Genomic DNA, 25,260 nt, shown 5'->3' with positions numbered 1-25,260 from the left:
CTGTGCAGGTGTTGTTACATGTGGTCTGCCACTGCGAGGACAATCAGCTGTCCGTCCTGTCTCCCTGTAGAGCTGTCTTAGGCATCTCACAGAATGGACATCGCAATTTATTGCCCTGGCCACATCTGCCTAAGGCACGTTCACGCAGATGAGCAGGGACCCGGGGAATCTTTCTTTTGGTGTTTTTCAGAGTCAGTAAAAAGGCCTCTTTAGTGTCCTAAGTTTTCATAACTGTGACCTTAATTGCCTACCTAATTTGCCTAAGCAAAGCTGTTAGTGTCTACAGGTGCATGTTCATTAATTGTTTATGGTTCATTGAACAAGCATGGGAAACCCATTACAATAATGATCTGTGAAGTTATTTGGATTTTTACGAATTATCTTTGAATGCCAGGGTCCTGAAAAAGGGATGTTTCTTTTTTTTGCCGAGTTTATATTTTAAGAATATCATGGAATATAATTGAAAATGTTCGTTTCTCCATGCTTTTCTCAGAGCAGCACAAAACGGTGCTTAAATAGTTGACCACAGCAGGTAGGCTATATATAACAATATTTTGGAGCTTGTTTAATTTTCAACAAAAAAAGTGAATGATTGTAATCTGAATAAAGGTCAAAATAATATTTATCAATGCCAAAATATTTATTTATGCTTTTTAGAGGGAGAGAAACCAAGGACATCCCGGCCAGCCAAAATTGAATGACGCTCGGCCAATTGGGAGTCCCATAGGGCGGTGCACAATCACGGCCAGATGTGATACAGCCTGGATTCAAACCAGGGACTGTAGTGATGCCTCTTGCACTGAGATGCAGTGCCTTAGACCACTGTGCCACTCGGGAGCCAGGACCAATATGACTAATATATATTGTCCTGCTAATAGCCCATCCTAGAAACGTTTGCAGAATTCACAACCTGCTACGCATGTAAAAAACAGGGTTAATAATAATGATACTTTTCCCTCTTCCACATGTTAAAGGTTCCAATTGATCGTTTTTTTTATCAATTAGTATATTTGAGTTTACCCACAATATTTGTTATATTATTTGTTCTGGTGGATAAAACTTGCAACCAATCACGGCCGGTTGTGATACAGCCAACCTAACTAAGAAATGCATTTGATGATAGTATTCTCCCCCTACCCTCCTTCTAGGCAAGTCTATTGTCCTGCTAATAGGCCTGCTAATAGCCATAATGGCGCTGTACAACGTGACCATGTGTGTTTGGAAGAGTATTTTCCAGTAAGCAACAATTTGTTTACCTTCATTAGCCTTCTTTTTTCCCAATATTTCTGTTATTCAGTGATATTTATTCCCATAGTCATTCATTATGGATCCATAACTAAATAAACATCTGCATTTTTAAATAATATTTTTATCATTATTTTATTAACGAAAGCATAAAGATGCTGATGAAGAAATACAGTACTGTACAGTATATGCTTTATCCGACATTTTGCGGTTGCATGAGGTCGCCCACACGTACTTTAAACATTTTGGTAATAAATAATTTAAAGCATTTTGAAGATAGAAGCCGCCTGCATTTGTTTATTAGGCTACTGTGCAGTCTGACAAGTAAACATATCCTACAGTACATACTGTAGTAAACATGTGCCTAATTCCTTACATAAGGGAGAGCAGGCCATGTCCAGACTTTCTCGGTGACCTCAAGTACTCATTAACTCGGTCTTTAATGCTTTTTCAGGTTGCATCAGTCATGGACAGTACTACAGTATACTTGTGAAAAATAGGCGTTTGAAAACCTGTTTTCAAAATGCCTCCCTCTGTCCATCACTACTGTATATAAAAACACAGCATCTTGTTTACATCCTGTTTACATTCTTTATTGTAACCACAATGTCACAAATAATTTGTATATGGGATTTACAAATGTCTGGTTTGGGGATTTACAAATGTGCGCTTTTCATGCCATTTTTCGTTAAATCCAGTTTGGATTTAAGTATAACTTTTGACTGACGCCTTTAGTGTTTTAGTTTGAACGTGCAGACAGGCACTAAGAACAGCGGGAACGTTTCCCTAGTCAGCGCCATTATTAGTGCAATGCCCCTTATAGTGTTGCTCTGTGCTACCCAGTGGGGTGGGGGTCCACCCCCTTCCTCCCTTCCCCATGGTCTAGGTCTGTCTTCTGTGTGCTGCTCTGCGGCCTGTCCTGTGCCTCCTGCCCTTGTGCCTTGAACCTTGTGCGCTTACCGCTACATCAGTGGATAAAGCTGGAGAACTGCAAAGTAATCCCATTGTGCGCCACTCGGGAGCCATGACCAATATGACCCATATATATTGTCCTGCTAGAAACGTTGTTTACAGAATTCACAACCTGCTACCCTTGTGAAAAACAAGGGTTAATAATATATCTGTGAGAATATCTAAGTGGCTTCTATATAATTCTAAATGAATTAATAATAATAATAATTATAATAGCTTTGTTTTAAAAAATAACAATATTTTGGAGATTATTTCGTTTTCAAATAACGTAAAGTGAGCGAGACAAAGGCCATTCTTGAACATGGGATGAGACATTGTTACTCATTTGTAAATGAAGCCAGTTTGTTATTTAGAATGATTTATTTCTGTTTTTTGAGGGAAAGAAATCCAAGCCTACCATCCCCTCATGGGTCTCCCGGTCGTGGCCGGCACAGGCATTGAACCAGCATCGGTGCACTCAGGTGCTGTACAATGTGACCGGTCGGGAGTAGGCTACAGTACTACAGTCAGAGCAAAATAATCCTAACATTTCCACACCCTAATTGTAGTCTAAGTTTCTCTTAGAATAAAAACATTAGTGTAACAACAGTTTTAGTAAGTAATACTGACGAGTAGTAACAAAAAAGAAGTGTATTTTTAGAGACACAGTAGCGCCTTGAGACCCAAAAGCATAATCAGTGCTCTAACTCCCCCTCCAACTCCCCTCCCCCACTTTTAGTTGAGCAACCACTGTAGGTGTGTGGGATATGGAGCTGCTTCAGATCCTGTAGTGAGGCCTTCCATGCTTCCCATTCTTTCAGATTTTCTTCAGTTCCCGCAGTATGACTCTGTACTGTATGGTTACTGACTGATACTCCGAAGGTGAAGGTGTCTGTTGCTATTTCCCAGCATAAACCAAGACTGCATTGCATGAGTGTGGTTTCTCCCCTAGAGGCCTAAATATTTTATGCCCTTGGTATGGTCTTCTGGGGGAAATGCCTCCATCACAGTCGCAATGTCTGATGCAATCTTGTGCAGTCATAGGTTTGACTCTGCGAGTGATGCTTGTGTTCTTCATAGCAGGTCGATGGCCTCTGTGTCTGTGGGCAGAGACTTGAGCCCATCATCCACATAGAAATGTCTCTTCATGAACTGTCGAGGGTCTGCTCTGTGGTCTTGCTCACCTTCTTGAGTGGCTCGCCTGAGCCCGTAGACGGCGACGGCAGGAGATGGGCTCTTGCCGAAGACCTTCATCCTAAATTCGATGATGCCTTTTGTGATGTCATTGTCTTTGTACCATAAGAATCTCAGGTAGATTCTGTGATCTCCTCTCACAACTAAACATTTGTTGGATATCTGCCGTTATTACTACAGGTTCTTTCCTGAAGCAGATGAGAACTCCCAGAAGACTGTTGTTTAGGTCTGGACCTGTGAGCAGCATGTTGTTGAGGGAGAGACCATACTGCTGCGCACTGGAGTTCAAAACCTCCCGGCTTTTGTGGATGGTACACCTAGAAGGTCGGTAGGTACCAACAGTCTTCCCCGTTCTTCGGTGGGGGCTCTGCATGGTTGTTTACGAATATCTTCTCCATGAAGGTAACAAACTGCTCTTTCATCTCAGGCTTCTTGTCCAGGCCACGGTGTAGAGAGTTGAGATGGGTGGAGCGCCTGCGTGCGGTTGTTCGGGAGAGTTGGCCTGGATACTCTGAAGGGGATAGGAGCTACACAGCTGTTTCTCTTGTCCTGTTGCTCCCCACCGTAGATCACCTTTTCTTTCAGATGAATGTGGTTCTGACACGGAGTGAGGAAGAAGGGCCGTCCGTTCTCCAACACATTCGTTTTGCAGCTGTTCACGATTGGCTTGTGTGCGTTTCCCCGGCATACTTTGCCTACTAGGACCCAGCCTAAGTCGAGTCTCTGAGCAAAGGGACATCGTGTGGTTCCTTGGTTTGTTGTCTCACTTTATGCACTCTGACGATGTCTCTCCCAAGCAACAGAAGGATCTGGGCATTTTGACTGAGCTCTGGAATGGGGGTGGCCACAGACTTGAGGTAGGCGTGGTGAAGTGTTACCTCTGGGGTTGGTATTTCTCATCTGTTATTGAGGATCTCATTGCACTCGATGAGGGAAGGAAGGGCTTACCCCTCTATTCACTCCCTCGATCTGGAAGCTGTCCTCATTTCTTCCTGCCATTTCCATGACTCCAGCTCAGGTCCTCAGAGAGTAGGGAGATGGGTTGCCTTGAATACTGAACAGATTGAAGGAGTCTGATCTATGCCAACGAGTTGTTGCTATGACGTCTACTATAACGTACAGCTTGACAGCGCTTTTACGGTGCACCTTGGGATATACTCACACTAGGCAAATCTTTGAGCATGAACAGGCTGTAAGACCCTTACCACATACCTTAGTACATTGGGAGCTGATTGTGGGTGGAATGGTAGGGTTTCTTTCCCCCTCCCCGCCGTTCTCTGACATAGAGCCGGGGGGCTGTTTGGTCCAGGGGGCAGGGCCTTTATTGCTGTGCTGTGCCATTTACGTTCACACTTTTTACTTTTCAATGCTATGGTGCAGTCTTTTTCCAGGTGAGAGGATGAAGTACAGCACTTTAAGCATATTCCCTTCTCTTTGAGAATGGCCTTGTGCTCATCGATGGCAGGTATTCTTCATACCGAACCACATTACCTTTGTTTTGGAGGTTTTCAGAACAAGGTTAAGGGCAGAGAAAGCTTGGTGGACACTAAGAAAGCTTTGTTGTAGAGTGTTTAACACAAAATCCGGTGAGGGGCCAGCTGAGTATAAGTATGTATCATCTGCATATAAATGACTAAGAGAGCTTCCTACTGCCTGAGCTATGTTGTTGATGTAAATTGAGAAGAGCGTGGGGCCTAGGATCGAGCCTTGGGATACTCCCTTGGTGACAGGCAGTGGCTGAGACAACAGATGCTCTGAATTTACACACTGCACTCTTTGAGAAAGGTAGTTAGCAAACCTGGCCAAAAAACCCTCAGAGATACAAATACTCCTTAGCCAACTGACAAGAATGGAATGGTCTACCGTATCAAAAGCTTTGACCAAGTCGATAAAATAGCAGCACAACATTGCTTAGAATCAAGGGCAATGGTGACATCATTTAGGATGACTGCCAATCAGCCTGAGTGTTTGTGTGCCAAGCTTTCACCAAATGGTGTTCTTAAGGTGGAATAACTCTGCCAGATCATGATCAAACCAGGGGCTGAACCTGTTTTTAATGATAATTTTCTTTATGGGGCGTGCTTGTTAACAATACCACTGAAAAGACAAAAAAAAGAAGGTCCAAGCATCTTCGACAGAGGGGATCAAGCTGATTCTATATTAATTTACAGAGGCCAGGTCATGAAGGCTTGCACATTAAAGTTTTTCAGCAAGCGTAGCCTTTTCTGGAGGTTTGGAGTAATATCTTGTGGAATTGGTAATAATCTGAGAGAGATTTAGGGAGTCCCATTGTTTTAAGACTTGGTTAAATGGTTTAAGCATGTCCCAGTTTAGATTACCTAGCAGGACAAATTCAGACTTAGTGTAAGTGGCCAGGAGAGAGCTTAGGGCAAGGACGGTACAGGCCGGTGCTGATGGTAGACGATAATACCCAGCAACAGTCAACAAAGAACAACTATCATACAGTAGGAGTTAGCAAGACAGCATAAACAGATTTGGGACCAGGCTAGAGCATTTCTAAGACCTACACCACTAGCTTGGTATGTACAACAGCCACCTCCACCAGCTTCAACCTAGGAGGGTTAGGGGGGAACCAGATCAGCTGCTTCTCTGCCAGTCGATGTTCACCTGTCTGTCCTGTGTGTGTGTGTGTGTGTGTGTGTGTGTGTGTGTGTGTGTGTGTGTGTCTCATCCTCATTTTCACCAAAAGCATATTCCTCTAAGAAGTCCATGATCTCATGGCCCTTCTCATCCTGCAGACCTTCCTCAGCAATGACCCTTAAGCACATAATAAAGGGGATCATGAATGGAAAGGAATTATGTAGCTACAAGTTATCAATCTGTTTGCAAAGTTACATTTTATAATCCTAAGGCTTTGACTCTAACATTTGAGAAAGCATGTAACATATATACTTAAATATTATGATAATTATAATGAAAAATAGGTAAGAGTTAAAACATGTATTCATTCATTGCCTGTTGACTGGTTCAGCTGCACTAAAAATCACCAGCTAATTACCAGCAAGCTAATTTTAGCTAGCACCTCGGTGAACATGCAAACAATGACCTAAAGCGAATTGTGTAATGTTAATCCAAGCTAGCTAGTCGATTTAGTTAATAGCCAGTTTGTACCACTGACTCATCATGGGCTTCGATTAACATGTTAACCGATTACAATTTGAATCACAGTGAATATTTTCGGCAGTGAACATGACAAACTGACAATAATGACAAAGGTGATCATCTTAGCTAGCTAACACATGAGCAATCAACATTAATCCAGCTAGATAGTACATGGAGCTGCCGGTCAGCTAGTCGTTACCTTCTTGATTGGCCGCCCCCAGGTGGTAAGGGTAGGTAACAAGACATCTGCAACGCTGATCCTCAACACAGGGGCCCCTCAGGGGTGCCTTCTCAGTCCCCTCCAGTACTCCCTGTTCATTCATGACTGCACGGCCAGGCACGACTCCAACACCATCATTAAATTTGCCGATGACACAACAGTGGTAGGCCTGATCACCGACAACAACAGTCAGAAACCTGGCCGTGTGGTGCCAGGACAACAACCTCTCCCTCAAAGTGATCAAGACAAAGGAGATGATTGTGGACTACAGGAAAAAGAGGACCGAGCACACCCCCATTCTCATCGACAGGGCTGCAGTGGAGCAGGTTGAGAGCTTCAAGTTCCTTGGTGTCCACATCACCAACAAACTAACATGGTCCAAGCACACCAAGACAGTTGTGAAGAGGGCACGACAAAACCTATTTCCCCTCAGGAGACTGAAAAGATTTGGCATGGGTCCTCAGATCCTCAAAAGGTTGGGTCCTCAGATCCTCATCGAGAGCATCCTGACTGGTTGCATCACTGCCTGGTATGACAACTGCTCGGCCTCCGACCGCAAGGCACTACAGAGAGTAGTGCGAACGGCCCAGTACATCACTGAGGCCAAGCTTCTTGCCATCCAGGACCTCTATACCAGGCGGTGTCAGAGGAAGGCCCTAAAAATGATCAAAGACTCCAGCGACTCCAGCCACCCTGGTCATATTGTTATTTTACTGCTGCTCTTTAATACTTGTTACTTTTATCTCTTATTCTTATCCATATTGTTTTGAAACTGTATTGTTGGTTAGAGGCTTGTAAGTAAACGCATAAGTATTCGGTGCATGTGACTAATAAAATGTGATTTGATTTGATTACCTAGCCCTTATTCTTGCCTCCAATTCCATATAAAACACAGGACAATCTGTTTTTTGACTGCACTGCCATTTTAAATTAAATTAAGTGGACCCTTTTTAATGTTAAATTTTGTTTCACGCTGGCACCGTCATATACAAAAAACCTTTAAATATCACTGGAACACTGCTGGAGTAAAATTCTCACCATATTCTCTATAAATGTGACTTGGTGTGTATTTGACTGGTTACTAACCTGCCTGAGGCGGCCTGTGCCAAAACATACACAAAAAAAACTTTAAATGTCACTGGCAGAAGGAACACTGTTAGAGTAGAATTCTCACCATATTCTCTATAAATGTGACTTGGTGTATATTTGACTGGTTACTAACCTGCCTGATGCGGCCTGTGCCAAAACAGATCTAGCCAATCCGCCACAGTGGCACCAGGAGGATCAAATCAAATCAAATCTTATTGGTCACATACACATCGTTAGCAGATGTTAATGCAAGTGTAGCGAAATGCTTGTGCTTCTAGTTCCGACTGTGCAGTAATATCTAACAAGTAATCTAACAATTTCACAACAACTACCTTATACACACAAGTGTAAAGGAATGAATAAGAATATGTACATATAAATACACTGCTCAAAAAAATAAAGGGAACACTTAAACAACACAATGTAACTCCAAGTCAATCACACTTCTGTGAAATCAAACTGTCCACTTAGGAAGCAACACTGATTGACAATAAATGTCACATGCTGTTGTGCAAATGGAATAGACAACAGGTGGAAATTATAGGCAATTTGCAAGACACCCCCAATAAAGGAGTGGTTCTGCAGGTGGTAACCACAGACCAATTCTCAGTTCCTATGCTTCCTGGCTGATGTTTTGGTCACTTTTGAATACTGTCGGTGCTTTCACTCTAGTGGTAGCATGAGACGGAGTCTACAACCCACACAAGTGGCTCAGGTAGTGCAGCTCATCCAGGATGGCACATCAATGCGAGCTGTGGCAAGAAGGTTTGCTGTGTCTGTCAGCGTAGTGTCCAGAGCATGGAGGCGCTACCAGGAGACAGGCCAGTACATCAGGAGACGTGGAGGAGGCCGTAGGAGGGCAACAACCCAGCAGCAGGACCGCTACCTCCGCCTTTGTGCAAGGAGGAGCCCTGCCAGAGCCCTGCAAAATGACCTCCAGCAGGCCACAAATGTGCATGTGTCTGCTCAAATGGTCAGAAACAGACTCCATGAGGGTGGTATGAGGGCCCGACGTCCACAGGTGGGGGTTGTGCTTACAGCCCAACACCGTGCAGGACGTTTGGCATTTGCCAGAGAACACCAAGATTGGCAAATTCGCCACTGGCGCCCTGTGCTCTTCACAGATGAAAGCAGGTTCACACTGAGCACGTGACAGACGTGACAGAGTCTGGAGACGCCGTGGAGAACGTTCTGCTGCCTGCAACATCCTCCAGCATGACCGGTTTGGCGGTGGGTCAGTCATGGTGTAGGGTGGCATTTCTTTGGGGGGCCGCACAGCCCTCCATGTGCTCGCCAGAGGTAGCCTGACTGCCATTAGGTACCGAGATGAGATCCTCAGACCCCTTGTGAGACCATATGCTGGTGCAGTTGGCCCTGGGTTCCTCCTAATGCAAGACAATGCTAGACCTCATGTGGCTGGAGTGTGTCAGCAGTTCCTGCAAGAGGAAGGCATTGATGCTATGGACTGGCCCGCCCGTTCCCCAGACCTGAATCCAATTGAGCACATCTGGGACATCATGTCTCGCTCCATCCACCAACACCACGTTGCACCACAGACTGTCCAGGAGTTGGCGGATGCTTTAGTCCAGGTCTGGGAGGAGATCCCTCAGGAGACCATCCGCCACCTCATCAGGAGCATGCCCAGGCGTTGTAGGGAGGTCATACAGGCACGTGGAGGCCACACACACTACTGAGCCTCATTTTGACTTGTTTTAAGGACATTACATCAAAGTTGGATCAGCCTGTAGTGTGGTTTTCCACTTTAATTTTGAGTGTGACTCCAAATCCAGACCTCCATGGGTTGATAAATTGGATTTCCATTGATTATTTTTGTGTGATTTTGTTGTCAGCACATTCAACTATGTAAAGAAAAAAGTATTTAATAAGATTATTTCTTTCATTCAGATCTAGGATGTGTTGTTTAAGTGTTCCCTTTATTTTTTTGAGCAGTATATATGGATGACCGATGGCCGAATGGCATAGGCAAGATGCAGTAGATGGTATAGAGTACAGTATATACATATGAGATGAGTAATGTAGGGTATGTAAACATTATATAAAGTGGCATTGTTTAATGTCACTAGTGATACGCTTATTACATCCAATTTCTAATTATTCAAGTGGCTAGAGATTTGAGTCAGTATGTTGGCAGCAGCCACTCAATGGTCTTGAGATAGAAGCTGTTTTTCAGTCTCTCGGTCCCAGCTTTGATGCACCTGTACTGACCTCGCCTTCTGGATGATAGCGGGGTGAACAGGCAGTGGCTCGGGTGGTTGTTGTCCTTGATGATCTTTTTGGCCTTCCTTTGACATCAGGTGGTGTAGGTGTCCTGGAGGGCAGGTAGTTTCCCCCGGTGATGCGTTGTGCAGACCTCACTACCCTCTGGAGAGCCTTACGGTTATGGGCGGAGCAGTTGCCGTACCAAGTGGTGATACAGCCCGATAGGATGCTCTCAATTGTGCTTCTGTAAAAGTTTGTGAGTGTTTTTGGTGACAATCCAAATTTCTTCAGCCTCCTGAGGTTGAAGAAGCGCTGTTGCGCCTTCTTCACCACGCTGTCTGTGTGGGTGGACCATTCCACCTTCTCCACTACTGTCCCGTCGATGTGGATAGGGGGGGTGCTCCCTCTGCTGTTTCCTGAAGTCCACGATCATCTCCTTTGTTTTGTTGACGTTGAGTGTGAGGTTATTTTCCTGACACCACACTCCGAGGGCCCTCACCTCCTCCCTGTAGGCTGTCTCGTTGTTGTTGGTAATCAAGCCTACCACTGCAGTGTCGTCTGCAAACTTGATGGTTGAGTTGGAGGCGTGCATGGCCACACAGTCATGGGTGAACAGGGAGTACAGGAGAGGGCTGAGAACGCACCCTTGTGGGGTCCCAGTGTTGAGGATCAGCGGGGTGGAGATTTTTCCCCACCCTCACCACCTGGGGGCGGCCCGTCAGAAAGTCCAGGACCCAGTTTCACAGGGCTGGGGCGAGACCCAGGGTCTCGAGCTTAATGACGAGTTTGAAGGATACTATGGTTTTAAATGATGAGCTGTAATCGATGAACAGCATTCTTACATGGGTATTCCTCTTGACCAGATGGGTTAGGGCAGTGTGCAGTGTGATTGCGATTGCGTCGTCTGTGGACCTATTGGGGCGGTAAGCAAATTGGAGTGGGTCTAGGGTGTCAGGTAGGGTGGAGGTGAAATGATCCTTGACTAGTCTCTCAAAGCACTCTCAAAGCACTTGATGATGACGGAAGTGAGTGCTACGGGGTGATGGAGGAGAGGGCCATGGCCCAGACCAGTGCAAAGGCCCAGTCTGGCTACACGTACCACAGATTAAACCTGAAGGGCTTGTAGTCCACCAAGTAGAAGATAAAGCAACTCTGGGAAGATATGGAGCAGAAGTAAACAGTATTGATAAAGGGGAAGTTATATATTGTATAGATTAATAAGCTATTAAAACACCTTATTTTTTTACATATATTATGTGTCCCTAAGTTTCATGAACAACCTGTAAATGTGCACTGTGTTTGTATTGTGGAAGGAACTTTGCCCAATAAGTTAGTGAGTTGCAATTTAAGTTTTAAACCAAAATTTTGAAGCGTGACAGTGTTACTAATTTGGCTTGAGACTCGGGGTCGGCATGCCCATTGAAACTGCACATCATGTTCATGATCATGATGTATCATTCGCCTATTCAAGACCAAACAACTAGTGTAGATTTCTCTGATTTACCTTGTCACCCCACTGTCCTGAAGATGACTGAAAGGATTCAACGCTGTTGAAATTGCGTTATAAATTTAATGCATTCATTGAACAAAAAAATAGACTTTTCAGAACCTTTATTATACTGAAGTCCGCTTAAACATTTGCATATTACTCTGTTAGCCTGGTTACTATGTCATTAATGTTTAATCTCGGCTTCCTGGTGTTTGCAGGGTGGAGTTCATCAGGATGATAGAGGATTGCCAAACGCAGGTAAAGTAAAGAAAGTAATCATATTTAGATTGACATGAATCAGACATGAACTAGTTAAAGCCCCCATTCAGTATTTTTAATTACATTTTTAAATCATCACTATATGGCTAATAAATCACTGTGTGTGTTTATTTCATGAAAATAACTCAAATATATATATTTTTATCATTGATTTCCCTGAGCCTCCTTTTGCCATTGAAATGCTCAGTCTGCCAGTGTTTTTGTGACTGATGGTACTTTTCAAAAATTCAATGGAATTATTTGTGATGACGCAGTAATTACATCAATCTTGTGACTCTACAAACTTGTTGGATGCATTTACTGTTTGTTGTGGTTGTGTTTCAGATCATTTTGTGACCAATATAAGTGAATCGTAAATAATGTATAGCGTAATTTTGTAAATAAGAATGGAATATGTTTCTAAAGACTTCAGGGAGACTTTTGCAGTGTTGATTTTTCATGACATTTGACTGTGCATCAGATGCCAAAAACATCATATTGTTCAGCAATTTCATCAGGTAACTGTGAATACACGGAGAGACAGTTTGTATCACTGACTCAACATGGACTTCGATTAGCATGCTAATCGATTAGCATTTGAATCACAGTGAATATTTTAGGCAGTGAACATGACAAACTGACAATAATGACAAAGATGATCATCTTAGGCAGCTAACGCATGAGCAATCAACATTAACCCAGCTAGCTAGTACATGCAGCTAGTTAGTCATTACCTAGCCCTTATTCTTGACTCCAATTCCATTGCATTACAATGGGCCATTGGACATCCCCTTTAACCTTGTGAGGGAAATGCCCTGAAGCTGCCCAAATGCTCTGTCTAAACACAAATACAAAAGATACACTTACTGTACGCAGTTTAGCAAAGTTGCACCTGGCTGTGTTTTGAGTAACAACTGTTTACGATCAAAAATGTTTAATGGAAAAAGTCCAATGGATATGCAAGCGCAAGGTGAGAGGATGTGTCATAATTTGGCAGGAGGCAGTGTTACAGCCAGAAGCAACTTTGCTAAACTAGATACAGTACGTGTATCTTTTGGATTTGGAAGATCATTTCGCGCTGATATGAAAGTTAAGTTCCAAAGGTTTACAAAATGGTATTCTCAAGCAAGGATTTTCTACACGTTAAAACAGAGCGTCGTGATTGTAGTTCACATGGAGCCAGCTGTGGTCCATACCTTCAGTTGAGAACCCAAAAGGGGGGCCGGCTGTAAGCCCCCTTCTCAAGAGCTAGTAGTTACATAGCTAGCTAGCTACCAATATGCAGCTGGCTATCTAGCTAACAATATAGCTAGCAAATCAAACGACTTGATACAGTTGAACTAAAAATGTATGCACACGTAGCTAGCTAGCCAATTTAACTAACAGTCTCTTACCTGTTTATGGATGAATGATTCATGGCAGAAGACTGAAAGTGAAACACATTATTCTCACATTTTTTCTGACATTCTTGACTGAGTTGCATTGATGGCACTAGCTGAATTCAGTGCAACACATTGTTGAAAACTGTAGCTTTACTTTTCATGTTGTCCATGATGAAAAATATGAGTAATCCAAAGATCTGTCATTAATTAAGTATCTATGGTAATATTAGTAGGCTAGGGCAGGACGTGTTCTTTGAGAGGCCTCTATCTTGTTCTAAGAGGATACCTATGCAAATAAAATATGAACTGTCATTGGTCTATTATAATCAGATTGCAGGTGAAGTTACGTGGCTGGCCAAAACATGACATGCCCAAAACAAGATTAAATTCCAAGCGTTTTTAAAACAACATCTCTTACTCTAAAAGGGCATTATCATAATTTTCACAATTTCATAGTATTTCCACTCTATGAGGTTGAAATAGTACTATGTAAAACACAGGAACATCTGTTTTTTGACTGTACTGCCATTTTAAGATAAATTAAGTGGACCCTTTTTAATGTTCAACTTTGTTTCACACTGGCACCATCATTTACAAAAAATCTTTAAACGTCACTGGCAGAAGGAACACTTTTAAGAGTAAAATTCTCATCATTTTCATCTATACATTTGACTTGGTGTGTATTTGACTGGTTACTAACCTGCCTGAGGCGGCCTGTGCCAACATAGATCCTGCCAATCGATCACAGTGGCACCAGGAGGTTGGAGGAGAGGGCCATGGCCCAGCCCAGTGCAAAGGCCCAGTCTGGCTACACGTACCACCATTTAAACCTGAGGGGCTTGTAGTCCACCAAGTAGAAGATGAAGCAACTCTGGGAAGATATGGAGCAGAAGTAAATGGTATTGTTTAAAGGGGAAGTTATATATTGTATAGATTAATAAGCTATTAAAACACCTTTTTTTTAGCATATATTATGTGTCCCTAAGTTTTATGAATAACCTGTGAATTTGCACTGTGTTCGTACTGTGGAAGGAACTTTGCCCAATAAGTGAGTGATTTGCAATCCAAGTTTCAAACCAAAATATTGAAGTGTGACAGTGTTACTAATTTGGGTTGACACTCGGGGTCGGCATGCCCATTGAAACTGCACATCAAGACCATGACACTAGTGTAGATTTCTCTGACTTATCTTGTCTCCTCACTGTCCCTAAGATGACTGAAAGGGTTCAACGCTGTTGTAATTCCGCTATAAATTAAATGCATTCATTGAACAAAAAAATTGACTTTTCAGAACCTTTATTATACTGAAGTCCATGTAAGTCCGCTTACAAATTTTCATATTACTCTGTTAGCCTGGTTACTATGTCATGATAGTTTCCATCTCTGCTTTCTGGCCAGGGGGGAGTTTATGATCAGGATGACAGAGGATTGCCAAATGCATGTAAAGTAAAGAAAGTAATCATATTTTGATTGACATGAATCAGACATGAACTAGTTAAAGCCCCCATTCAGTCTTTTTCATTTAATTTTTAAAACATCACTATATGCTAATAAATCACAGTGTGTGTTTATTTCATGAAAATAACTCCAAAATATATATTTTTTTATCATTGATTTCCCCAGTGGCGGTTCTAGCTTGTATGCTCTCCACATTCTGAAGGACTGAGTTTTGAAATCAGTGGAATTCGATTATGATAGCTAAGGAGATGGAGAAAACACCTGTCTCTGGATTACATCTTCAAACTAAGGACAACCATGGCATTCGTGACAGGGAGACGCGTCCATCCATGAATGATGTATACAGGTAAGACAGTCTAGCGTTACGTGTATGATCTTATTATTCATATCGCAGAGCCATTTGCATTGCTAGTTATAGCCTAGCTAACATTAACCTGTTAGGGCTAGGGGGCAGTATTGACACGGCCGGATAAAAAACGTACCCGATTTAATCTGGTTACTACTCCTGCCCAGTAACTAGAACAGTGGTTCTTAACCTTGTTGGAGGTACTGACCCCCACCAGTTTCATATGCGCATTCACCGAACCCTTCTTAATTGGAAAAATAAAATTCAAAACATAGGTATATATTTTACTGGTGCACAAAATGAACCGTGCATCAACATCAGTGTTCAAAGAACAAAACCATTAAAAAAAAACATGATTTTCACACAAAAACAAAAACATAATAATGAATATTTACTGCAAATCAGTGTGACTTCTGCTGTTGCCTTTCAGAGACCAGTTCAGAAATGCGCGGCTTCACCTTGGCAAATGCCACTCTCATGTCATTTTCGCAACAAAGTCTGTTCCTTTTCTTCGTTTTTATGTCCAGCATCCAAGAAAAGGATTGCTTGCAAAGATATGTTGTAACAAACGGTATGAAAATATCCAGAGCTTTCTTAGCAATAACAGGGTACGTTACCATTTGTTGACACCAAAACGTTGAGAGCGTTGTTGTTCTGAAGAGTTGCTGTTGAACCTGGCTCTGCTGAATTTCAATGATTTCATCGAGGTATTCATCATTGACATCTGTTGTCTCAACACTAAACGTGAACGGCTGTCTCACCCATGCTGGATATGACTCTCTTGTAGGGAAGTATCCGTCGAGAGACTTTGCAAGCTCATCTAAGTGCGTGGCAATTGCTTGCTTCAGTTCCGCGGGTACAGAAATGTCTCCGTTCCAGATACATCTTCGATCTTACTTACACAGTCGTCCAGCAGGGGAAAGTTTGCGAAGTTATCGTTCTCTGTTCGTCGTTTCCATAACGGTAGCTTTTTTTGAAAAGCCTTCAGGTTTTCTTCCGCTTCGATGATGTTGACTCCACCGCCCTGCATCTGTTGATTGAGATGATTGAGAGCTGCGAAGATATCAGCCATGTACGCTAAAATGAGAATGAACTCAGAATTTTTTAAGCAATCTGCATGACGATCAAATCAAATCAAATTTATTTTTATATAGCCCTTCGTACATCAGCTGATATCTCAAAGTGCTGTACAGAAACCCAGCCTAAAACCCCAAACAGCAAGCAAAGCATGTGAAAGAAGCACGGTGGCTAGGAAAAACTCCCTAGGAAAAACTCCCTAGAAAGGCCAAAAACCTAGGAAGAAACCTAGAGAGGAACCAGGCTATGAGGGGTGGCCAGTCCTCTTCTGGCTGTGCAGGGTGGATATTATAACAGAACATGGTCAAGATGTTAAAATGTTAAAATGTTCATAAATGACCAGCATGGTCAAATAATAATAATCATAGTAGTTGTCAAGGGTGCAACAAGCACGTCCGGTGAACAGGTCAGGGTTCCATAGCCGCAGGCAGAACAGTTGAAACTGGAGCAGCAGCACGGCCAGGTGGACTGGGGACAGCAAGGAGTCATCATACCAAGTAGTCCTGAGGCATGGTCCTAGGGCTCAGGTCCTCCGAGAGAAAGACAGAAAGAGAGAAGAGAGAATTAGAGAGAGCATATTTAAATTCACACAGGACACCGGATAAGACAAGAGAAATACTCCAGATGTAACAGACTGACCCTAGCCCCCCGACACATAAACTACTGCAGCATAAATACTGGAGGCTGAGACAGGAGGGATCAGAAGACACTGTGGCCCCATCCGATGATACCCCCGGACAGGGCCAAACAGGCAGGATATAACCCCACCCACTTTGCCAAAGCACAGCCCCCACACCACTAGAGGGATGTCTCCAACCACCAACTTACCGTCCTAAGACAAGGCCGAGTATAGCCCACAGCGATCTCCGCCATGGCACAACCCAAGGGGGGGCGCCAACCCAGACAGGAAGACCACGTCAGTGACTCAAACCACTCAAGTGACGCACCCCTCCCATGGACGGCATGGAAGAACACCAGTAAGCCAGTGACTCAGCCCCTGTAAAAGGGTTAGAGGCAGAGAATCCCAGTGGAAAGAGGGGAACCGGCAAGGCAGAGACAGCAAGGGCGGTTCGTTGCTCCAGCCTTTCCGTTCACCTTCACACTCCTGGGCCAGACTATACTTAATCATAGGACCTACTGAAGAGATAAGTCTTCAGTAAAGACTTAAAGGTTGAGACTGAGTCTGCGTCTCTCACATTGGTAGGCAGACCATTCCATAAAAATGGAGCTCTATAGGAGAAAGCCCTACCTCCAGCCGTTTGCTTAGAAATTCTAGGGACAATTAGGAGGCCTGCGTCTTGTGACCGTAGCGTATGCGTAGGTATGTACGGCAGAACCAAATCGGAAAGATAGGTAGGAGCAAGCCCATGTAATGCTTTGTAGGTTAGCAGTAAAACCTTGAAATCAGCCCTTGCCTTAACAGGAAGCCAGTGTAGGGAGGCTAGCACTGGAGTAATATGATCACATTTTTTGGTTCTAGTCAGGATTCTAGCAGCCGTATTTAGCACTAACTGAAGTTTATTTAGTGCTTTATCCGGGTAGCCCGAAAGTAGAGCATTGCAGTAGTCCAGCCTAGAAGTAACAAAAGCATGGATTAATTTTTCTGCGTCATTTTTGGACAGAAAGTTTCTGATTTTTGCAATGTTACATAGATGGAAAAAAGCTGTCCTTGAAACAGTCTTGATATGTTCTTCAAAAGAGAGATCAGGGTCCAGAGTAACGCCGAGGTCCTTCACAGTTTTATTTACTTCACAGACCAATTTGGGTTTCCAATCTCTCCAAAAGAATGTGGTGATCGATGGTATCAAAAGCGGCACTAAGATCTAGGAGCACGAGGACAGATGCAGAGCCTCGGTCTGACGTCATTAAAAGGTCATTTACCACCTTCACAAGTGCAGTCTCAGTGCTATGATGGGGTCTAAAACCAGACTGAAGCGTTTCGTATACATTGTTTGTCTTCAGGAAGGCAGTGAGTTGCTGTGCAACAGCTTTTTCTAAAATTTTTGAGAGGAATGGAAGATTCGATATAGGCCGATAGTTTTTTATAATTTCTGGATCAAGATTCGGCTTTTTCAAGAGAGGCTTTATTACTGCCACTTTTAGTGAGCTTGGTACACATCCGGTGGATAGAGAGCCGTTTATTATGTTCAACATAGGAGGGCCAAGCACAGGAAGCAGCTCTTTCAGTAGTTTAGTTGGAATAGGGTCCAGTATGCAGCTTGAGGGTTTGGAGGCCATGATTATTTTCCTCATTGTGTCAAGAGATATAGTACTAAAACACTTTAGTATCTCCCTTGATCCTAGGTCCTGGCAGAGTTGTGTAGACTCAGGACAATGGAGCTTTGGAGGAATACCCAGATTTAAAGAGGAGTCTGTAATTTGCTTTCTAATGATCATGATCTTTTCCTCAAAGAAGTTCATACATTTATTACTGCTGAAGTGAAAGCCATCCTCCATTTGCGAAGGCTGCTTTTTAGTTAGCTTTGCGACAGTATCAAAAAGAAATTTCGGATTGTTCTTATTTTCCTCAATTAAGTTGGAAAAATAGGATGATCGAGCAGCAGTGAGGGCTCTTCGATACTGCACGGTACTGTCTTTCCAAGCTAGTCGGAAGACTTCCAGTTTGGTGTGGCGCCATTTCCGTTCCAATTTTCTGGAAGCTTGCTTCAGAGCTCGTGTATTTTCTGTATACCAGGGAGCTAGTTTCTTATGACAGATGTTTTTTGTTTTTAGGGGTGCAACTGCATCTAGGGTATTGCGCAAGGTTAAATTGAGTTCCTCGGTTAGGTGGTTAACTGATTTTTGTCCTCTGACGTCCTTGGGTAGGCAGAGGCAGTCTGGAAGGGCATCAAGGAATCTTTGGGTTGTCTGAGAATTTATAGCACGACTTTTAATGCTCCTTGGTTGGGGTCTGAGCAGATTATTTGTTGCGATTGCAAACGTAATAAAATGGTGGCCCGATAGTCCAGGATTATGAGGAAAAACATTAAGATCCACAACATTTATTCCATGGGACAAAACTAGGTCCAGAGTATGACTGTGGCAGTGAGTAGGTCCAGAGACATGTTGGACAAAACCCACTGAGTCGATGATGGCTCCAAAAGCGTTTTGGAGTGGGTCTGTGGACTTTTCCATGTGAATGTTAAAGTCACCAAAAATTAGAATATTATCTGCTATGACTACAAGATCCGATAGGAATTCAGGGAACTCAGTGAGGAACACTGCATATGGCCCAGGAGGCCTGTAAACAGTAGCTATAAAAAGTGAGTGAGTAGGCTGCATAGATTTCATGACGAGAAGCTCAAAAGACAAAAACGGCATTGTTTTTTTTTTTGTAAATTGAAATTTGCTATCGTAAATGTTAGCAACACCTCCGCCTTTGCCGGATGCACGGGGGGTATGGTCACTAGTGTAACCAGGGGGTGAGGCCTCATTTAACACAGTAAATTCATCAGGCTTAAGCCATGTTTCAGTCAGGCCAATCACATCAAGATTATGATCAGTGATTAGTTCATTGACTATAACTTCCTTAGAAGTGAGGGATCTAACATTAAGTAACCCAATTTTGAGATGTGAGGTATCACAATCTCTTTCAATAATGGCAGGAATGGAGGAGATCTTTATACTAGTGAGATTGCTAAAGCGAACACCGCCATTTTTAATTTTGCCCAACCTAGATCGAGGCACAGACACGGTCTCAATGGGGAAAGCTGAGCTGACTACGCTGACTGTGCTAGTGGCAGACTCCACTAAGCTGGAAGGCTGGCTAACAGCCTGCTGCCTGGCCTGCACCCTATTTCATTGTGGAGCTAGAGGAGTTAGAGCCCTGTCTATGTTCGTAGATAAGATGAGAGCACCCCTCCAGCTAGGATGGAGTCCGTCACTCCTCAACAGGCCAGGCTTGGTCCTGTTTGTGGGTGAGTCCCAGAAAGAGGGCCAATTATCTACAAATTCTATCTTTTGGGAGGGGCAGAACACAGTTTTCAACCAGCGATTGAGTTGTGAGACTCTGCTGTAGAGCTCATCCCTCCCCCTAACTGGGAGGGGGCCAGAGACAATTAATCGATGCCGACACATCTTTCTAGCTGATTTACACGCTGAAGCTATGTTGCGCTTGGTGACCTCTGACTGTTTCATCCTAACATCGTTGGTGCCGACGTGGATAACAATATCTCTATACTCTCTACACTCGCCAGTTTTAGCTTTAGCCAGCACCGTCTTTAGATTAGCCTTAACGTCGGTAGCCCTGCCCCCTGGTAAACAGTGTATGATCGCTGGATGATTAGTTTTAAGTCTAATACTGCGGGTAATGGAGTCGCCAATGACTAGGGTTTTCAATTTGTCAGAGCTAATGGTGGGAGCCGTCGGCGTCTCAGACCCCATAACGGGAGGAGCAGAGACCAGAGAAGTCTCGGCCTCCGACTCGCTTAATGGGGAGAACCGGTTGAAAGTTTCTGTCGGCTGAATAAGCGACACTGGTTGAGCATTCCTACAGCGTTTCCCTCCAGAAGCCATGAGAAAGTTGTCCGGCTGCGGGGACCGTGCGAGGGGGTTTATACTAACGTTACTATCTGTACTTACTCGTGGCACAGATGCTGTTTCATCCTTTCCTACACTGAAATTACCCTTGCCTAACGATTGCGTCTGAAGCTGGGCTTGCAGCACAGCTATCCTTGCCGTAAGGCGATCGTTCTCCTGTATATTATAAGTACAACGACTGCAATTAGAAGGCACCATGTTAATGTTACTTAGCTTTGGCTGTTTGAAGTCCTGACGAACCATGTCCAGATAGTTGGGGATGGTTGCAGAGGTAACAGGAGTGAGTTCAGTTTTTGATCCCTACAGGATACAGCAAGACCCGGAGCCCAGAAGACGGTATCCAGGAGAGGGTCTCTTGAGGGAGATCTATTCTTTTCTTTTGGACTATTATTTGAACCTGTCTGGGAACCATGGGACATTTGCGTCCCACCCTAGTCAACAGCCAGTGGAATCGCGTCGCACGAAATACAAATACCTCATAAATGCTATAACTTCAATTTCTCAAACATATGACTATTTTACACCATTTTATAGATACACCTCTCCTGAATCGAACCATGTTGTCCGATTTCAAAAATGCTTTACAGCAAAAGCAAAACATTATATTATGTTAGGAGAGTACCCTGCCAAAAATAATCACACTGCCATTTTCAAAGCAACTAGCACGTATCACAAATACCCAAAACACAGCTAAATGCAGCACTAACCTTTGACAATCTTCATCAGATGACACTCCTAGGACATCATGTTACACAATACATGCATTTTTTGTTCGATAAAGTTCATATTTATATATAAAAACAGCATTTTACATCGGCGCGTGATGTTCAGAAAATATTTTCCCTCAAATGCTTCCGGTGAATCAGCGCTACAATTTACAAAATTACTATTCGAAAACATTGGTAAAATATAATATTGTCATTCATAGAATTATAGATTAACATCTCATGAATGCAACCGCATTGCCAGATTTAAAAATAACTTTACTGGGAAATCACACTTTGCAATAAACGAGGTGCTATGCTCAGAAAAATAGGCTAGGCGATACAGGTTAGCGCCATCTTGGAGTCATCTAAAATCAAATATACTATTGTAAATATTCACTTACCTTTGATTATCTTCATCAGAAGGCACTTCCAGAAATCCCAGGTCCACAACAAATGTAGTTATGTTCAAAAAAGTTAATAATTTATGTCCCAATAGCTCCTTCTTGTTAGCACGTTCCAAAGGCTACTCATAATGTACGAAGCGCGCGGGACTTGTCCTCACGAATGTGAAAAAAAAAATGTATTTTGTTCGTTCAAACATGTCAAACGCTGTATAACAAATCTTTAGGGCCTTTTTCAATCAGAACTTCAATAATATTCAAGGCGAACGATTGCATTGTCTTACTAAACATTTCGGAACGAAAGAGTACCCACGGGCACGCGCATCATAGTAGTAATGGCCCTCCCTCTATGACAAACTTTCCAGGCCTCTCGTTCGGTCAGTTTTTACCGGAGAAGACTCAAACCACTTTGTAAAGACTGTTGACATCATATGGAAGCCTTAGGAAGTGCTAAATGAATCCTAACTCACGGTGTGAGGCAAAGTGTTGAAAGTGTTGAAAGTGATTCCACAAATCAGATTTCCACTTCCTGTTAGGATTTGTCTCAGGGTTTTGACTGCCATATGAGTTCTGTTATACTCACAGACACCATTCAAACAGTTTTAGAAACTTCAGAGTGTTTTCTATCCAAATCTACTAATTATATGCATATTCTCGTTTCTGGGTAAGAGTATTAACCAGTTTAAATCGGTACGTTTTTTATCCGGCCGTGAAAATACTGCCCCCTATCCCCAACAAGTTAATAAACATTTGTTGGATATCTGCCATTATTGCTACATGTTCTTTCCTGAAGCGGATGAGAACTCCCAGAAGACTGTTTAGGTCTGGGCCTGTGAGCCGCATGTTGTTGAGGGAGAGACCATACTGCTGCGCACTACGTGCCCACAGAACACAATCCCGTCGACCACGCCTCAAGGTCGGTTCCTCCATCCAAGCTCACCAGTACATCATGGTTCACAAGACCAGCGTTCCGGTACAAACCTAACCAAGCTCACCCAGAGATGCAAGTTCCCTTTGAGCTGGTCAGTCCAGACTTGGATGTGGAAATCCACCCCCAGGTGAAAAGCTACATCACTCAAGTCAAAGACAAACCACTTACCTCAGAGTGCTTCACACACTTCTCCACCTGGAAATCCATACTGAGAGCTGTTGCATTCCTCATCCATGTTGCTCGCTCTCTCAAGCCAAACCCGACAGGCCAGCCGAACAAATGCAGAGGTTGGCGTCAGTGCAACAATCTCCGCACCCCAGCAGAGCTGTCTCAAGCCTATAATGTAATCCTTAGGTCAGTTCAAAGAGAATCCTACCATGAAGTGTTCACTGGACACAAAGAGAAAATAAGCATTTCTAAGAGCAGTACACAAAGCTGTCAGATGATGGTCTCATCAAAATAGGAGGCCATCTAAAACATGCATGGCTGGACAGTGTCAAGAAGAATCCACTTATCCTACCAAGACACAGCTACATCTCCACACTGCTAATACGGCACTACCATGAGCAGGTGAAACACCAAGGCTGTCTCTTTACAGAAGGAACCGTCAGAGCAGCAGGCCTGTGGATTGTCGGGGGTAAGACGCTCATCAGCTCTGTCCTACACAAGTGCATCACATGCCAAAAGCTCCATGGGAAACAGAAAGAACAGAAAATGGCAGACTTTCCACCCGAATGCCTCAGGACATCCCCACTCTTCACATATGTGGGCTTGGATGTCTTTGGCCCTTGGATAGTCACTGCTCGCCGTACCAGAGGAGGTTAAGCTCAAAGCAAATGCTAGGCAGTGCTTATCACCTGCATGAGCACTCGGGCAGTGCACATCGAAATCATAGAGTCCATGGACACCTCCAGCTGCATCAAAACCCTCAGGAGGTTCTTCGCCATCTCTGGACCAGCAAAACAGCTAAGATCAGATTGTGGAACATAGGAGGCTGTATGGAGTTGGAACTCGGAAAGGAGCAGCGTCAGAGGCCTAGAGTCCAGAGCTACCTAAGTGAGCAAGATTGTACATGGGAATTCAACTCTTCTCACATGGGAGGTGCCTGGGAGCGCATGATTGCAGTGGCACGCAGAATCCTTGACTCCATGCTGCTACAGAATAAGTCTTCTACAGAATAAGTCAGCTCAGACAGATCCAGCTCAGATAGGCCCAGCTCATGAGCTCGACTAGCAGCAGGTTTTCATTTGGAATGGAAAATGAATGTGTTTATGCAATAGATGTCTCTTCATTCACAGTTTAACAATTGTAAATATTGCCACCCATCAGACTATTGTCAATTTAATCTTGTTTTTAGGCTACATCTATTATTATATATGTGAAATCTGTTTCGATATACACTGAGTGTACCAAACATTAGTAACACCTTCCTGATATTGAGTTGCACCCCCTTTTGTCCTCAGAACAGCCTCAATTCATCAGGGTATAGACTCTACAAGGTGTTAAAAGTGTTTCACGGGATGCTTGGCCAATGTTGACTCCAATGCTTTACATAGTTTGGGTGGTGCACCATTCTTGATACACACAAACTGTTGAGCGTGAAAGACCCAGCAGCGTTGCAGTTTTTGACACACTCAAACCGGTGCCCCTGGTACCTACTACCATACCCCGTTCAAATCTTTTCTTGCCAATTCACCCTCTGAATGCACACAATCCATGTCTCAAATGTCTCAAGGCTTAACAATCTTTCTTTAACCTATCTCCTCCCGTTCATCTACACTGATTGTTGTGGATTTAACAGGTGACATCAATAAGGGATCATATCTTTCACCTGGTCAGTCTATGTCATGGAAAGAGCAGGTGTTCATAATGTTTTGTACACTCAGTGTAGTTAATTGTAGTTTCAATTGGCCATTATCAGATGGGCAGGGGGATGACATGTCCTGCTAAAACTGTTTATCAAACAAAAATGTTAACATCAGTGTGTTAAATTGACTTTAAGAAAAGTCAGGTACATGGCTCTTAAAATGGCAAAGATATTACAATTTTAAATTAATATATTCTATCTGCACTTCTAGTGTAAAAGAAACAACACCTCTCGTGTTAGCCAAACAAACCGAATGGGGGGGGTAGACCAAAGGTTGCTATCTATAACCATGTGTGGTGACGTTAGCTAACTAGGACACTCGCCAGTTCAGCTAGCCAACTCTGAAAGGTGGGAACTGACGGAGAGCTAGAGCCCACTAGTAGAAGTTGCTAAAACTAGTGGAAAACTGATATTAGCAGGATACTAGCAGTGGAGCTAGCAAGCTAACAGCAGTAATTGCATGAAGGCTAGGCTACAGAGGTACAGTAGCTAGCTGACAACAAACAATACTGCTAACAAGCTACCTTGGGTAACTTCACTCTGTGTAGGTGAAGTGGTAACCCACACCAAATGGAACAGTTAAGCTGAGAGCTAGGTTTTCTTAAAAAAAGCTCTTAAACAGGCTCAGATTCAACAGAGTTGAAAAATGAGGGGAACCAGGGCATTGCATGGTGTTATATAGGCCGGTGGGGCTTACACTCACAAAGCCCTAATTGGCCTGTTAGGCGTGATTGAATAAGGCTTCAGCGAATGACCTGCACGA

The 25,260-nt window shown here is 43.4% G+C and overlaps 1 long non-coding RNA gene across 1 annotated transcript in view; it reads right to left on the bottom strand.

The window, feature by feature from the left end:
• Nucleotides 1–14,124, bottom strand: part of LOC145860058 (uncharacterized) — a 66,898-nt gene extending 52,774 nt beyond the window's left edge. The window contains exon 1 of the long non-coding RNA XR_014380141.1: nucleotides 13,872–14,124. This is a non-coding gene — a long non-coding RNA (uncharacterized LOC145860058). The remainder of the gene's footprint in view (nucleotides 1–13,871) is intronic.
• Nucleotides 14,125–25,260: the final 11,136 nt, after the last annotated feature.

This window comes from Salmo salar, chromosome 13 (genome assembly GCF_965601325.2).
Source record: "Salmo salar chromosome 13, fSalSal1, whole genome shotgun sequence".
Lineage (NCBI taxonomy): Eukaryota > Metazoa > Chordata > Actinopteri > Salmoniformes > Salmonidae > Salmo > Salmo salar.
This window is presented reverse-complemented; position numbering and strand designations above follow the sequence as displayed.